Below are 14,916 nucleotides of genomic sequence, written 5' to 3'. Positions count from 1 at the left end.
TATAACAACAATGAACTCTTCAAACCAGATCTGGTCATGATAAAAGGGCCCCGAGTGAAGATAGTGTACATGTCTGTTCGCTACGAAAGCAGGTTGTCATCCTTAGGTGACGCAGCAGTGGAGAAAGTSCAGAAGTATCAACATCTAGAGGAACAAGTGAAGGAGATGACGAAAGCTGGAGAGATGCAGTTCTTGGGATTCCCGATTGGCACCCGAGGGAAGTGGTATAAAGGCAATGAGAGTTTCCTCGCCAACCTTGGACTCTCCAGTAGCCACTTGAAGAGGACAGCGAGACTTTTCTCAYGGAGGGCCCTCCTCTTCTTTGTTGATATCCTTCTCATCTTTACCAGTAGAGGTAAGGGTGTTTAAATTTTTTAATTGGCTTAATAATGTTGTGACTTTGTATATGCAAAGTCCTTCTTTGGAAGGCAACAGTAAAATTCTTCACACAGACAAGATGGGCTTGCTCAGTCTTCYGTACCGCTGAATTTTGCTCTTGCCTGGCTCCCTTGTGTTTGAGCCTGTACGGTTGGGACATGGGATCTGGTCCCCAAATGATGTTTCACTGAATTTGACTATGGCAGACGGGCTGCCTATCAAGCCCAACCCAGAAAAGGTGCCATGGAAATATTCCATGATTCAATAAAAAGGTGGGGCCATAGTTACTAGCTGGGCTTAGCTGCAGAGACTACACCTCCTCATCGTCCTGCTGGCTGCCCACTTGTGTGTAACCAAGCTAGCCTCTGACCTAGTGTGTGTTTGGTGTTGTGGTCACTTCCTCCCTATTGATTGGCTTCACTGACCCCTTGATAGTATTCGAGGTGAATCTAAATTGATTTGACCACAAATTAATTTCATATTCGTGTGTCCAAAGCCCTTTGCCTGAGGGTGGACTTAAAGAAATACCAGTTGAACTTGGGAGCTGGTTCTTCTAGTTATATCCTGACCCTGGCAGCCATGTTAAACAACCTAGTAAGACCATGGGTTGTGAATTTTGTCTCGGTGGCCACCCAGATGGGAGAGTTCTCCTGAGAAGTCACAAGGGAAGGACTGGCGACTGTAACATCTAGAGAACGGGTGGCTCACCTATCCCAAAATTTGACTTTTTATAATTTGATTATGTCGGTTGGGGATGGATTTATCCTGAACCAACCCATGAATGTGTGAAAGATCTCCCTGAGGTTTATGAGGTGCCTGTCAGATCACCTCTGATGAACGGAGCTGAAGAAGCGCCGGAGGAGGTTGTGGTAGACAGTGGACTGGCATCTTCCTCAGGGCCTGCAGTTTCTCTACCTATTGTGGTGAGTCTCATTCTTGAGTCCATGGGGAGAATGTTGGACATGAGTATGCCAGTCATGAAGGTCCCTGCTGAATCACAGAATCACAGAATGGTTGAGGTTGGAAGGGACCTCTGSAGATTGTCCATGTCCAACCTCCCTGCTCAAGCAGGGTCACCTAGAGCACGTTGCACAAGATCACGTCCAGGTGGGTTTTGAATATCTCCAGAGAAGGAGACTCCACAACCTCTCTGGGAAACCTCTTCCAGTGCTCTGTCACCCTCACAGTGAAAAAGTATTTCCTCATATTCAGATGGAACTGTCTGTGTTTCAGTTTGTGCCCGTTGCCTCTTGTCCTATCACTGGGCACCACTGAAAAGAGTCTGGCCCCATCCTCTCGACACCCTCCTGTAAGATACTTGTATACACTAGTAAGCTCCCCTCTCAGCTTTCTCTTCTCCAGGCTAAACAAGCCCAGCTCTCTCAGCCATTCCTCGTATGAGAGATGCTCCAGTCCCTTAATCATTTTAGTAGCCCTTCGCTGGACTTATTCCAGTTGCCCTATGTCTCTCTTGTATTGCGGAGCCCAGAATTGGACACTGTACTCCAGCTGTGGCTTCAGCAGAGCTGAGTAGAGGGGGAGGATCACCTCCCTCAGCCTGCTGGCAACACTCTTCCTGATACACTCCAGGATACCATTGACCACCAGGCACATTGCTGCCTCATGGTCAACCTGGTGTCCACCAGCACTCCCAGGTCCTTCTCYRCAGAGCTGCTTTCCAGCAGGTCAGCCCCCAACCTGTACTGGTGCATGGGGTTAGTCCTCCCTAGGGGCAGGACCCTGCWCTTGCCTTTGTTGAACTTCAGGAGGTTTCTCTCCGCCCAGCTCTCCAGCCTGTCCAGGTCTCTCTGAATGGCAGCACAGGCTTCTGGGGTATCACTCACTCCTCCCAGTTTTGTATCATCAGCAAACTTGCTGAGGGTGCACTCTTTCCCTTTATCCAGGTCATTGATGAAGAAGTTGAACAAGATTGGAACCAGAACTGACCCCTGGGGGACAGCGCTAGCTCAGGGTTTTGTATATAGGAGGCCTGGTCCTTGACACAAGATTTTGCTGGTCATCCGAGGCAGGGTGGGGGTTTGGCTTATTAATGTATACAAATACACCTCCCTAAAGGGAGGGTTCAAGAGGATGGGGCCAGACTCTTTTCAGTGGTGCCCAGCAACAGGACAAGAGGCAACGGGCACAACCTGAAACACAGAAAGTTCCATCTGAACATGAGAAAAAACTTCTTGACTGTGAGGGTGACAAAGCACTKSAACAGGTTKCCCAGAGAGGTTGTGGAGTYTCCTTCTCTGGAGATRTTSAAAACCYACCTGGACRCGATCCTGTGCAACGTGCTCTAGGTGGCCCTGCTTGAGCAGGGAGGTTGGACATAGACGATCTGCAGAGGTCCCTTCCAACCTCAACCATTCTGCAATTCTGACCCAGAATCAGGTCATCTATGAATGATTTAGAAGCAGATTCTCCACTAACACGTGGATCTCAATGAGTGAAAGGTCATGCCACATCTGTCTGCACTCCAGTCCCAACAATGAGCAGCACATCACACTGAGAAGTGACTATCCTTCTCTGCTCAGCACTCACYAGACCACATTCAGATACTGCATCCAGTTTTGTGCCTTCAATGAAAGAAAGACATCAATAAACTGGAGTGAGTTCAGCAGAGGGCCATCAAGACAGTAAGGGGCTGGAGTACCTGCGCTCTGAGAAGASGTTAGGGAGCTGGGCCTGGCTAGGCTCAGCTTGGAGAAGGGAAGGCTTCGGGGGCACGTCATAGCATTCCTCCATTGCAAGCTTACCATGAATAAAGAGCCAGGCTCCTCACAGTGATACATGGCAGAAGAATGAGAGAAAATGGATGTGAGCTCAACCAAAAGCAGTTCCAGCTATGCCTAAGGAGAAAGAAAAATCACTGAGGCACCTCCACTCTGTGGTAACACTATGTATGGGGGGATTCTGATTTAGAGGTATTCAGTCATAATCCCACAGATGGTAGCTTCACTCCAGTGGCTACTCGGCCAAGCACATACAGCAAATGTCTGAAGGACTATGGGGACCCACATTCGTGGTCTGTATGCCTACTGAAAATCAAGATCAAGTGAGCTTTTGCCCTTCTGCTCCATGGGAGGTTTCTGTCCTCCCTGAGCTCACCTTAGGATACCTGCATTATGGTTTGACGCCCCAGTCAAACTTGCTGTCTGACACTGTCCCACAAGCACGTAACACTACTCGCAGGCGTCAGCGGCAGGATTTGGGCACTATGTGCCCAAAGTGAGAGCACCCTGCCTCACTGCGTAAGCAAAAAAATGATACGAGTAGTGGTATTTCACTGACAGCCAGGGCGTGGTTCTCACAAGCAGAGCTCCCACTATTCTATGCCTCTCATGTCTCTTCACAGTGCCAGACTAGAGTCAAGCTTAATGGAGTCTTCTTTCCCCACTGCTTTCACCAAGCCAGTTCCCTTGGCTGTGGTGCCACCTGAGAGTGTCAAGGCCCCGAGTGCACTAATAGACCTTAGGTGCCCTGCGGCATCCACCAATTCCCCCTGACCAGGGTCTCAATTTAACTTCAGGCTGGGGTTTTATGATTGTGCCTGAGCTATGTATTAAGTATGTCTGCTCCTGTATGTGGTGCTACAGGACTTTGCAGTGTTGGTGAGGCCATTGCCTGGCCTGTGTTGTGGCCCTCCTTGACTCCTGGCTTGCCTTCCCTTAGGGTAAAGCCCCACTCTTGCTGCTCCCTGAGAGTTAGCTCAGGCCACCTCGGCCCTGAGCCGATCACCGTGATGCCTGGCCCTAGAGTTGCATTGGGACCTGTCCCCACAGTGGTCCTGCAGCCCCGCAGTGACTTCTGAGTCCTCCAGGAGGCTGTGCTCAGCATGCAGAGGCAGATAACAGCCCTGAAGGCTGCATTAGATTCCCCTGTGCCCAGAGCATCCCCAGCTCCTCAGCTCCCTGCTTCCTCTAATGATGCTTGAGCAAGGGAATGGGGGTTCACCAGTAAGGCATTGCTAATGCTCCCTGCTTCCCCAGAGCCCTTCCCAACACATATCAGCTGCTCGGCTGCCCTCATCTCCTGGCTCTTCAGGATGGCTCTAGACTGGGTTTCCCCCTGTATGGAGTGCAATAACCCTATAGTACCCTGAGAACCTGCTTGTGTCTCTGCGCTGGTCTTTGAAGACAGTAATTGTGCAGCTGTGGCTGAGCTTGCCTTGCTGGAGCTCTGGCAGGGGACTCACTCAGCTGCTGACTATCCACTACAAATGAGGAAGCTGTCTGTGGCAGCAGGGTGGGGAGAATGGCCAGGGTGGATCCTCCCCAGCGCCTGAGGCAGCTCTCAGACCTGTCTCTCTCTGTGGACAGGCACCTCATGGHATGCCTGAGAGTGCAGTGGGACCCTTGGGGGAGCCCAGCCATACTTTTCTTCACCTCCTCCCCCTCACCACTCCTTACTGCACTAGCAAATCTCCTGCTCTTACTGGTGCCAAGGGAGTGTGGTTGCAGGTGTACACCCTAGAGCTGCACCTCACCGTACCCCTTATCATTGCCCTCCCAAACGGGCATACAATCCATACCACTGCTCTGGTGGACTCGGGGGTTTCCCACACTCTTGTGGGCTCTGAGTTTGTCCAGAGTGCCCACATCCTTATCCAGCTCCTGCTGACCCCAACCACAGTCATTCGAGTAGATGGGAGGAGAACCCAAGAGGGCAGGGGGAAGTGTGGGAGGTGGGGCAATTACCCATGATTCTCTTCCCCTGACCATAACTATGGCACCTGGACACTCTGAGACTGTTGTCCTTCCCCATCCTGCATACACCCATCTCTCCAGTCATCTTTGGGTTGCCTTAGTTACAGAAGCACAACACTGGAACTGACTGGAAATTGGCATCCTTGTACTTTCCTGCAGGAGGGCATTACTCAGAAGGTGAGGGCAAGAGCCAGCCTGGGGATCCTCATGGAACTGTTCCCCAGCTACTGCATCCCACAGGGGTGTCTCTAGAAAGTCTTGTGTTCCTGATGCCACACCACACCAACAGTTGTCTTGCTGCTTGGCTGCTGTGACTGTGTTTGAAGGGAGCTGCTTCTGGTGACCTCCTGTCATACAGGGACCAAGCAATGGAACTGCACAAGAATGGTACCAAGTACAGCAACCCTGCATCCTRGTGGTGCCCTCATCACAGCACAGCCTCAGCACCAAGGTGTCCACCTCGCTGCAGCTGCCACCAGTGTGACAGTCTGCAGCTCTGACTCCCCCAGCTCTCAAAACTATACCTCTGCTGGATCTCCCTGACAATGCTCCTAGGGGAGTGCAGCAACTGTGTGGATATCTTCAGAAAGAATGCTGCAGAAACTCTACCACCTCACTTCCTCTATGACTGTCCTATGGACCTCATGCCAGGAAAGGAAGTGCCCTTCGGATGCATCTATAACTCATCATGCCCTGAGTTAACAGCCCTTGAGGAGAACCATCTGATCTGCATGTTCCTCTGTCCTTCCCCCTGCCCTGTGGGGGCCTCTATTTTTTTKKGGGGGGGAGGGGATTAAGGGAGAGGGAAAGGATGTCCCTGTGTAGATTACAGGGGGCTGAAGGACATGAGAGTACAGAACTGGCACCCCCAGTCTATCTTCACAGAGCTCTCTGAATGCCTACAGGGGACTCACTGGTTCATAAAGGTGGACCTGCAAGAGGCAGAAGACTTTGCTCCAAATCCAGAAGGAGGAGGAATGGAAAAGGACCTTCTGCACCATATAAGGCCACGGGGAGTATCTAGTGATGCCATTAGCCTCTGTAAAGTGCCATTCACTTTCCAATAGGTTGTTGGAAAAGGTTGCCCAGAGAGGTTGTGGAGTCTCCTTCTCTGGAGGTATTCAAAACCCACCTGGACGTGATCCTGAGCAGCATGCTCTAGGTGATCCTGCTTGAGCAGGGGGGTTGGACATAGACGATCTGYAGAGGTCCCTTCCAACCTCACCCATTCTGTGATTCTGTGAACAAGCCTGAATGGCCCTGAGCAGCCTCACCTGGGCCCTGGATGGCCAAGGCCCCTGCCATATGAGCTGACTTATGCCCCTGGGCTACTGGCTCCCCACCCCTCTGGCAGTGGCTGGCCCTGGCTGYTCCCTCACAGCTTAAGACTCAAGAGGGCAAGTGCCACGGGGTGTTTTATTAAACCTACTGAAGAGTCTTGTGTGACCAACGGTTGTAAGCCATGGGTGCTGTTTAGTACAGATGTGAATAAGCCTGAACCAGGCAACTCTGTGAAATATCTGGCTCTTTGTGTCAACCCCTCAACTGGATTGCCCTGACCAGAGCTGCAAGAGAAACCTGAGCCTCAGCTACTGAGTGTTGGAAGGGTGCTGCTAAGGACAATGAGGAAAGTTACTATCTTGAATGGCTATGCATTCCCAAGAAACATTTCTCTCTCCAACCACACCAATAAAAAATCACCTATAATTTTATCTCACTGACCATGCAGATATAAAATCCACATGTCTCCGTAACTTCAATCTTAGCATAACAGCAACAGTTAAAGACTGGCTACATCTGCCTCAATGTGCATGTGACTTTATATTTTATTCAAGGACTTCCCCACAACAGGAGACGGTGCTTGTTTACAAATCTGTGCTATTGCACTCACCATTCGGGCTTTTTTTTTTAATATGTTCTCCACTCCCCCACCCCATGTGCCGCCCCACCACCCATTCACCATCACCTGCTTGCTTGCTTGTGTTCCCCTCTCTCCCTGGCCCTGGCTGTTCCTAAACTTTGTGGCCAGCATGTTGCTGCAGGCAGAGGAAGAATCCCTGACCACAGGCTGATCAGCACCCCCACTGCATCTCCCCCCAGCACTACACAGGCACACTGTGCCTGCAGCAGGGCTGTCCTGCCAGGATTTGCAAGCTTTTTCTGGGCACTCAGGGAAGCAGATTCTGCATGCATGTCACCTGTTTCAGCTGAACTCTGCGTCCCGCCAGCCCCAACACACATCCTGCTGCCACCCCAGATGCCCTGCAGACCAAGCTCACTGGGAGACCTGCTTATTGCCAAGGTCAGAGGCCGGGGGAGGTGGGTGATGTCGCTTAAGGGAAGGCAAAATAAAACCCAGCAACTGGGACCCCACGCCTTCCCTCGCCTCCTTGCCCTCCCATAAAGGGAAGGGCACACCAGCCCAGCAAATGAGAGCTCCAAGGTTGGGGGCCCCAGCACAGAGTGCAGCGCAGTGCAGTGTGGCACGGAGATGACATTGACCCTCCTCCCACCCGCCCACCAGGATGGGGGGAAAGAGCCACCTGGCTGCAGCTGGGGCTAGGGTTGGAGAACAGCACTATGTGGACCTTGGAGGGACACCAGATCTCCCCCTCTCAGAGTGACACCACATCTACCCCATGCCCAGACGAGTGCCCTCCCAAGGGCCAGCTGGCACCAGGAAAAACGGCTGCCAGGGAACCACTGGGACCATGGTGGGAGAGCAACAGCAGGTCTACCCCACGGTGGGGGAGAGGGAGCATCTCCCACATGAGCCTGAGCATCTCTCATGTGCGCCCATGCTGGGATGGGAGAGCAAAACCCCATCTACCTCACAGCCTGCCCCATGGGGAAAGACATGTCAGAACCAGATCCAGGGACCTGCTGCTGCCACCCTCTCCCAGGACAGGGGTGGGACAAGGAGGGTGCCCTTGCTAAGCAGACTTTGGCAGCCACTGCTGCCTTTTGGAGCCACCAGCTCAGCCTGCTCCCAAGCAGGGCAGAAAAAGAATGAAAGAAAAAGAAAAAGATGAAAAAAAAAAAAAGAAAAAGGAGCTGCACCACCCTTCATGTCAGGAGGACCCTCCTGCTCCCCCTGCCCTACTGCTGCCACTACCAAAAGTGATGGTCTTGGAGGCCTTAGAGGAATGCAGGGTCAGGCCACCCAGCCTCCCAGCACACCTCCTGCCTAAAACTCCCAAAGTCACAAGGATCAGGAGACCTCACGTTTATGGTCCACAGTCGTACTGAAGAGCAAGAACAAGCAAGCTTCTGGCCTCCCTCAGCTTGCCTTAGGACATCCATGTTACTAGTTGACAGCTGTACCACCCCATTCAAACTGCCCACCTGGCACTGTCCTCAGAGCAGGTCGTGCCCAACACACACTGGGACCTTGGCAGCAGAAGGGAGAACCCCCTGGGGCTTGTCCCCAACCTCACTGGGCCATTGGAAACAAAAGAAAAGAAAAGAAAAAAGAAAAATCAGAACAGTGGTATTTCACTGGTGCCTGGGCCACAGCATGGGCTGCATTTCCACAGGCCCTCCTGCTTCCTCTGCACCTCCTACATCTCTCTGCAGTGCCAAACTAGAGTCAAGCTCAACAGGCTCACTCTTCTTTCCTTGCTGATTCCACCAGGCCTTTTCCCCTAGCCAGGGATTAGCTGGAGACAGCCAAGGCCCTGAGTGCACTGAGAGGCCTTCATTGGAAGCCTTTATTCCTCTGACCAGCCTCACCTGCTCCCTCTGCCCAGGGGCTCTGTTAATACTCAGCTTGGGGCTTTCAGGCTATGCTTCAGCCCTGTCTTTAGGGTTGTGTGCTCCAGCTCTGTTGTTCAAGTGCTGCTTGGACTCCCTGAGGGACTGTGGATGAGCCCTGGACTCTCAAGAGGACCTCTTGGCACCACCCTGCTCTGCTCGCCTATGTGTGCTGCTGTGGGACTTTGCGCAGTTGGTAAGTTCACTGTGTGGCCTGGGTTGTGGTTGTTGTGTGTGCTCTTCCCCCTGCCCTGCCCTGCCCCTTGTTGGCTCCTGCCTTGCCTTGCCTTTGGGTAGAGCCATGCTTCTGCTGCTCCCTAATGGTTAGCTCAGGCAGCCTCAAGCCCTCAGCTGAGCACCAGCAGGCCTGGCCCTGCAGTTGCTTTGGGGCCTGTCCCCAGAGTGCTCCTGCAGAGTGCCTTCCCCAGGCACTCTGGAGGCCTCCAGGAGGCTGTGCTCAGCACGCACAGGCACATCACAGGCCTGCAGGCTTGTTGGCTTCCCCTGTGCCCAGAGCATCCCTTGCTCCCCAGCTCCCTGAATCCTTTCATGAGCGCTGAGCAAAGGGATGGGGGCTCACCAGTTAGGTGACCCTAATGCTCCCTGCTTCCTCAGAGCCCTTCCTAACACATATCAGCTGCTCAGCTGTCATCTCCTGGTTCTCCAGGACGGCCTGAGACTGGGTGTCCCCCTGTATGGAGGACAAGGACCTTATTCTCCAGGCCCTGAGGATCTCTTTGTGGCTCATCAGTGTGCAGCTGTGGCTGAGTTTGCCTTGCTGGAGCTCTGGCAGGGGACTCACTCAGCTGCTGACTATTTGCTTGAAATGAGGAAGCTGTCTGTGGCAGCWGGGTGGGGAGAATGGCCAGGGTGGATCCTCCCCAGAGCCTGAGGCAGCTCTCAGACCTGTCTCTCTCTGTGGACAGGCACCTCATGGTATGCCTGAGAGTGCAGTGGGACCCTTGGCTCCCCCAGCTGTCAAGACCATAGTTTTGCTGGGCCTCCCTGGCAATGCTCCTAGGTGAGTACAGTGACTGTGTGGACAGTTTCTGAAAGGTGGCTGCAGAAACCCTACCACCCCGTTGCCTCTATGACTGTCCTATGGACCTCATGCCAGGGAGGGAAGGGCCCTTTGGGTGCATCTATACCTCATCATGCCCTGAGGTAACAGCCCTTGAGGAGAACTATCTGGAGCATAGGTTCACCTGTCCTTCTAACCCTGCCCTCCCAGGGAGGGTTAGGAGGGAGGGCAGGGGCTATACTTTTTTTTCTGCTTCTCTCTTTCTTCTTCTAATATGTGGGGGGTAGTGGAGAAGGAAGGATGTCCCTGTGTASATTACAGGGGGCTGAAGGACGTGAGAGTAAAGAACTGGCACCCCCTGTCTCTCTTCAGAGCTCTCTGAATGCCTACAGGGGACTTGCTAATGCAGAAAGCTGGACCTGCAAGAAGGAAAAGACTGCTCCAAATGCAGAAGGAGGAGGAATGGAGAACGGCCTTCTGCACCACACAGGGCCACAAAGAGTGCCTGGGGATGCCTGTAGCCTCCGCAGTGTGCCAGCCACTTCTCAGCATGTTGTCAACGATGTGCTGAAGGAATTGCTTGATGATTGTGTTTTGGCATAACTGCCACGCGCCCTCCTGAGCTGGCAACTATTGTGCAAGGGAGGCAGCTGCTTTTTGCATTTGTTCCCTTCCAGGGGCAGTTCTGGATGCAGGATGTTCCTCCTGCAGCTCCCAGAACAGCTCTCCTCTGCCAGAGGACTTGTTTTTGGTGGACACCAGAAGGTGCACAAGCACCTTCTGCGCAAGTGAAATGGGCATTGACAGGAGCCCCACTCCTAGTCCACTGAGATCCCAACTGGCCTTTCACTGGAGAAGCAGCTACCTCAGTCTGAGCCAGCGATGCTGCCGCATCCCAGAGGGTTACCCTGAAGCAGCAGCTTCACCCTTGGGCCTTCTTCTCTTGGCAGCTCCCTCCCGCTGAGGGCAAGGAGGATTCTGAGGACAAGGAGGTCCTGGCAATCAAAGTTGCCTTTGAGGAGTGGCAGCACCTCCTCAAGGGAGCACAAGAATGGGCAGTGGTGCTCACCAAGCCCTGCAACTTCCCCCGCTATTGAGGGATGAAGGGCCTCCCTCCCCAGGAGGGTAACCAAGATTTGGACACACACCTTACCTGTGAACCCCCTGAGCTTTTTCCCTGGAGACACTCCCTCACTGCCACAGCAGAGGAGCTTCTTGAAGAAGCAACATGTTTTCTGCCAAATTGGCAGGATTTGCTGTGCCACAGCAAATGACCTGCTCTTGGCACCCCATTGTGCTGGCACAGCATCATCCAGGCACAGCCTCCCCCAACCTGTGAGAAGAGTATGGCTGCCTGCCCTGGGGCAGGCAGATGTATACCCCCTAGGGACTACTGTTAGCACTGGTCTTCCGTGTGCCAAGCACTTGGCACCAGAAGCGAGAGTCTCTTAGTGCTCCCCCACCTCAGGGTAAATGAAAAATCAATCAGAGTAGTGGTATTTCCCTGGCATCCAGGCCATGGCACCTCTCATGTCTCTTCACAGCGCCAGACTAGAGTCAAGCTCAACAGGGTCTTCTTTCCCCGCTGATTCTGCCAAGCCCATTCCCTTGGCTGTGGTTTTGCTGGATAGTAGGTAGGGACAGTGGGAATCTCGTTCATCCATTCATGAGTGTCACTAATTAGATAACAAGGCATTTGGCTATTATTGAACCATGGAACATTCCATGGCACTTTTTCCAAGTTGGGCTTGGTAGGCGGCCCGTCCGCCCAAGTCAAATTTGGTGCATGTCATCTGGGGGCCAGATCCCACGTCCCAACTATCCAGGCTCAACCACAAGGGAGCTGGGCAAGAGCAAAATTCAACAGTACAAAAGACAGAGCAAGCCCCATGTCGTCTGTGTGAAGAATTTTACTGTTGCCTTCCAAAGAAGGACTTTGCATATACAAAGTCACAGTATCTAAGCCAGTTAAAACAATTTAAACATCCTCACCTTTACTTGTAAAGATGTGGAGTATGTCGACAGAGGACAGGAGGGCCCTCCATGAGAAGAGTCTCGCTGTCCTCTTTAAGTGGCTACTAGAGAGTCCAAGGTCGGCAAGGAAGCTCTCGTTGCCTTTATACCACTTCACTCTAGCACCAATTGGGAATCCCAAGAGCTCCACTTCTCCAGCATTAGTCATTTCCTTGACTTGTTCCTCCAGGTGTTGGTACTTCCAGACTTTCTCTGCTGCAGCATCACCTAAGGATGACAACCCACTCTCATAGTGAACAGTTACATCCACTACTTTTGCTCAGAGCCCTTTTACCACAACCAAATCTGGCTTGAAGAGTTCATTACTGTTACACCTATGGTTCGGTTTGATACATATACCAACCACCCCATGTCTTGGCCTCTTCAGCTAGCATCCTACGCAAGACGTTATGCCTGCGAATCAGGGCCTCCTGGACTGCCGGGCAGTATCTGATAATATGGGAACAAGTTTCCCACTCTGCAGGACAATGCCTGCACCCCTTTGGAACCCCTTCTCCCAGCCCCCACGCCAAATACTCCCTGGTGGGATAGACATTGGCGTGCAGCTGTATCGATGTTAACAGCTTCCTGTGGGGAATTCCCTGGTAATGTACAAGCCAATCATTATTGATATTATCATTCTCAAAGTTCTTAATACTGCGGCCTTGTGATCTTAGATTGGCCCAGTTCTCTAACTCTTTTTCTCCACTTGCTAGGAACCAGATAGACGACTCTGGGCGATGACACCTCCCACTTGGATGCAGCCTCACTGCCTTCCAGTACGACTGGAATTGTCCCGGGGAGTTCATCCCCAATTGACGGAATTTTGTCAGCCCTTCCTCCAGCGGCAATCCATACTCTCTCATACTCCCTCTGGATCCCTTCTTCGAGAACTATAGTTCTCGTGATGTTATCAAAGGAATGGGCAATCTGATGCAGCTGGCAAACCCGAATATTTGGAACTTGGCTCACCAGCTGCACAACTCCTAACCTGCCATTATTTGTGCTGGCATACAAGATGGTGTCACACATACTGGGAGGTAAGTGAAGCCAGTTCTTCACCACTGATCTAATGGAGAGGTCCAGAGTCTGGAGGTATGAGGCGTCCACTCCTGCATGATCTGTCGCGTACAGCAGTCGCGGGACTGCATACCTTTTCAAGATTTCTGCCTTTTGAAGTGGTTTCAATGGGGCCGCCCCGATGTTCTTCACCCAGGTGTCAAGCTTCTCCTGCAGCTCCGGTTTCGAGAGTCCCACCCATGGGACTACTCCCAGGCCCAAATATTTCTTGGAGCTGCCGGGCTCAATCAGATGGAGCAGAGCCCCTTCAATTTCCCAGAGTCACAGTTGTTAACAGTATAAGAGTCTTTAGTGGGCCTTATCAAAAACCTGTGGCATTTTCCTGCTTGCACCTTCAGCCCTGTATGATGGCAAAAATCCTCTAACACTGGAATGCTCTTTTGCATGCCATCCCACAAGTTGCTCAACAGGACCAGATCATCTGCGAATGCCAATGATGATACCGAGCTGCTGCCGTATTTAAACCCTTCCTTGATCTCTTCCAATTTACATAACAATGGATCTACTGCTAGGTTGAATAGTAATGGGGACATTGGGTCTCCTTGTTTCACCCCGGTTAGGATCTTAACCTTCTCTGAGCGAGTCTCCCCTACCTCAAGCCTTGTTGCACAGTAGTTGTACGTGTCGGTGATGATGTCAATTATATGACAATCCATGGCCTTCTGTTCAAGGACCTGCAGGATGTGGTTGTGGTTGACCGAGTCGAAGGCTTTCGCCAGGTCCATGAAAATGACTGCCAGCGTCTTATGATCTTTCTTTGCGTGCTGAATAAGCACCTGCAGGAGCTTAAGATTTTCTGCACAGCCTGGGGCTGCAATAAACCCTCTTTGGTGGCTGTTAATTGGGCAAGCTCGTCACAACTGTGCTGTTAGGATCCAGGAGAACAATCTTAAAATTACAGACCCGATGGTAATGGGTCGCCAGTTGTTAATGTCCTCTATTTTACACGGATTCACGGATTTTGGTATCAGAATTGTTCTGCATTCTTTGATCCCATCTGAGATCTTCCCAGCCAGCAGCCATAGGTTGAACAATTCAGCCAATTGGCTCCCCTGAGGGTCCTTTTTAATAATATGCCTCAGGGAAAGGCTGTCTGGTCTGGGGGCCGAGTTCTTATTCATTTCTGCTATGTTCTTCAAAACCTCCTCGGGGAAGATCATTTTCTTGAATGCAGAATTCTCCGCAACACCAGCACCCTGGAAAGCACCTAAGCCAGTATAGGGGGAACCCTCCTCCCACTTCCTCTGAAATGAGCCATACAGCTCACTCATCGGAAGTGGGCATTTCAGTGCCTCGATGTTATCCAAAATGATACCAGCAAGCTTCTTGCGATCTACTTCAAAGAGCTGCTGGTATCGGAGGTATAACCCCTGTTTCACCGCCCTGTTCTTCATCCACCTCCTCTCCTCTCTCACAGGTGTGGGTCCCACTCAGTGCTTCTTAAGTTGTTTCAATTTGGCTGCAGCAATGTGCCCCGCCAGCTGTGATAACCACTCGATTGCTGACGCTTCGATGACTTTCCGGGCATCTTCGCCATCCTCTAAGATCCTCCTAAACGCGATCTTTTGGCTCGCAGATAGGGAACCTGTTCGTATCTTTTCTGCAACAATCTTCCTATATTTCACCTTTATGATCTCAGTCTTCTCCCTCTAAACTGGGGGCTCCCCTTCACATGTTGCCACAGCTCTCCTTGGTGGTGCCGATGTCTTCGCACCAGCCACAAGCTGCCATCTCTTGTCACTGATCTGCTTTGCCGTTTTCGTGGGCAAACACTCTGTGATCAGTTTACTATTAAAGTGCTCATTCTTATATTTCTCTTCCAACCCAGCAGCAGAACCGTCTCTTCTTCTGTCCAACAGCTCTTGTGCATACCTTGCTGACTCTTTTCCTTTGGGTGAGATGTTTCAATCCTTTCAAGGTTCCTAACTGGTGTACCTACAAATCTCTTGTGCTGAGAGA

The sequence above is a fragment of the Apteryx rowi genome, unplaced genomic scaffold (assembly GCF_003343035.1).
Source record: "Apteryx rowi isolate R43461 unplaced genomic scaffold, aptRow1 scaffold_947, whole genome shotgun sequence".
Classification (NCBI taxonomy): domain Eukaryota; kingdom Metazoa; phylum Chordata; class Aves; order Apterygiformes; family Apterygidae; genus Apteryx; species Apteryx rowi.
Note: the sequence above shows the minus strand (reverse complement) of the source record.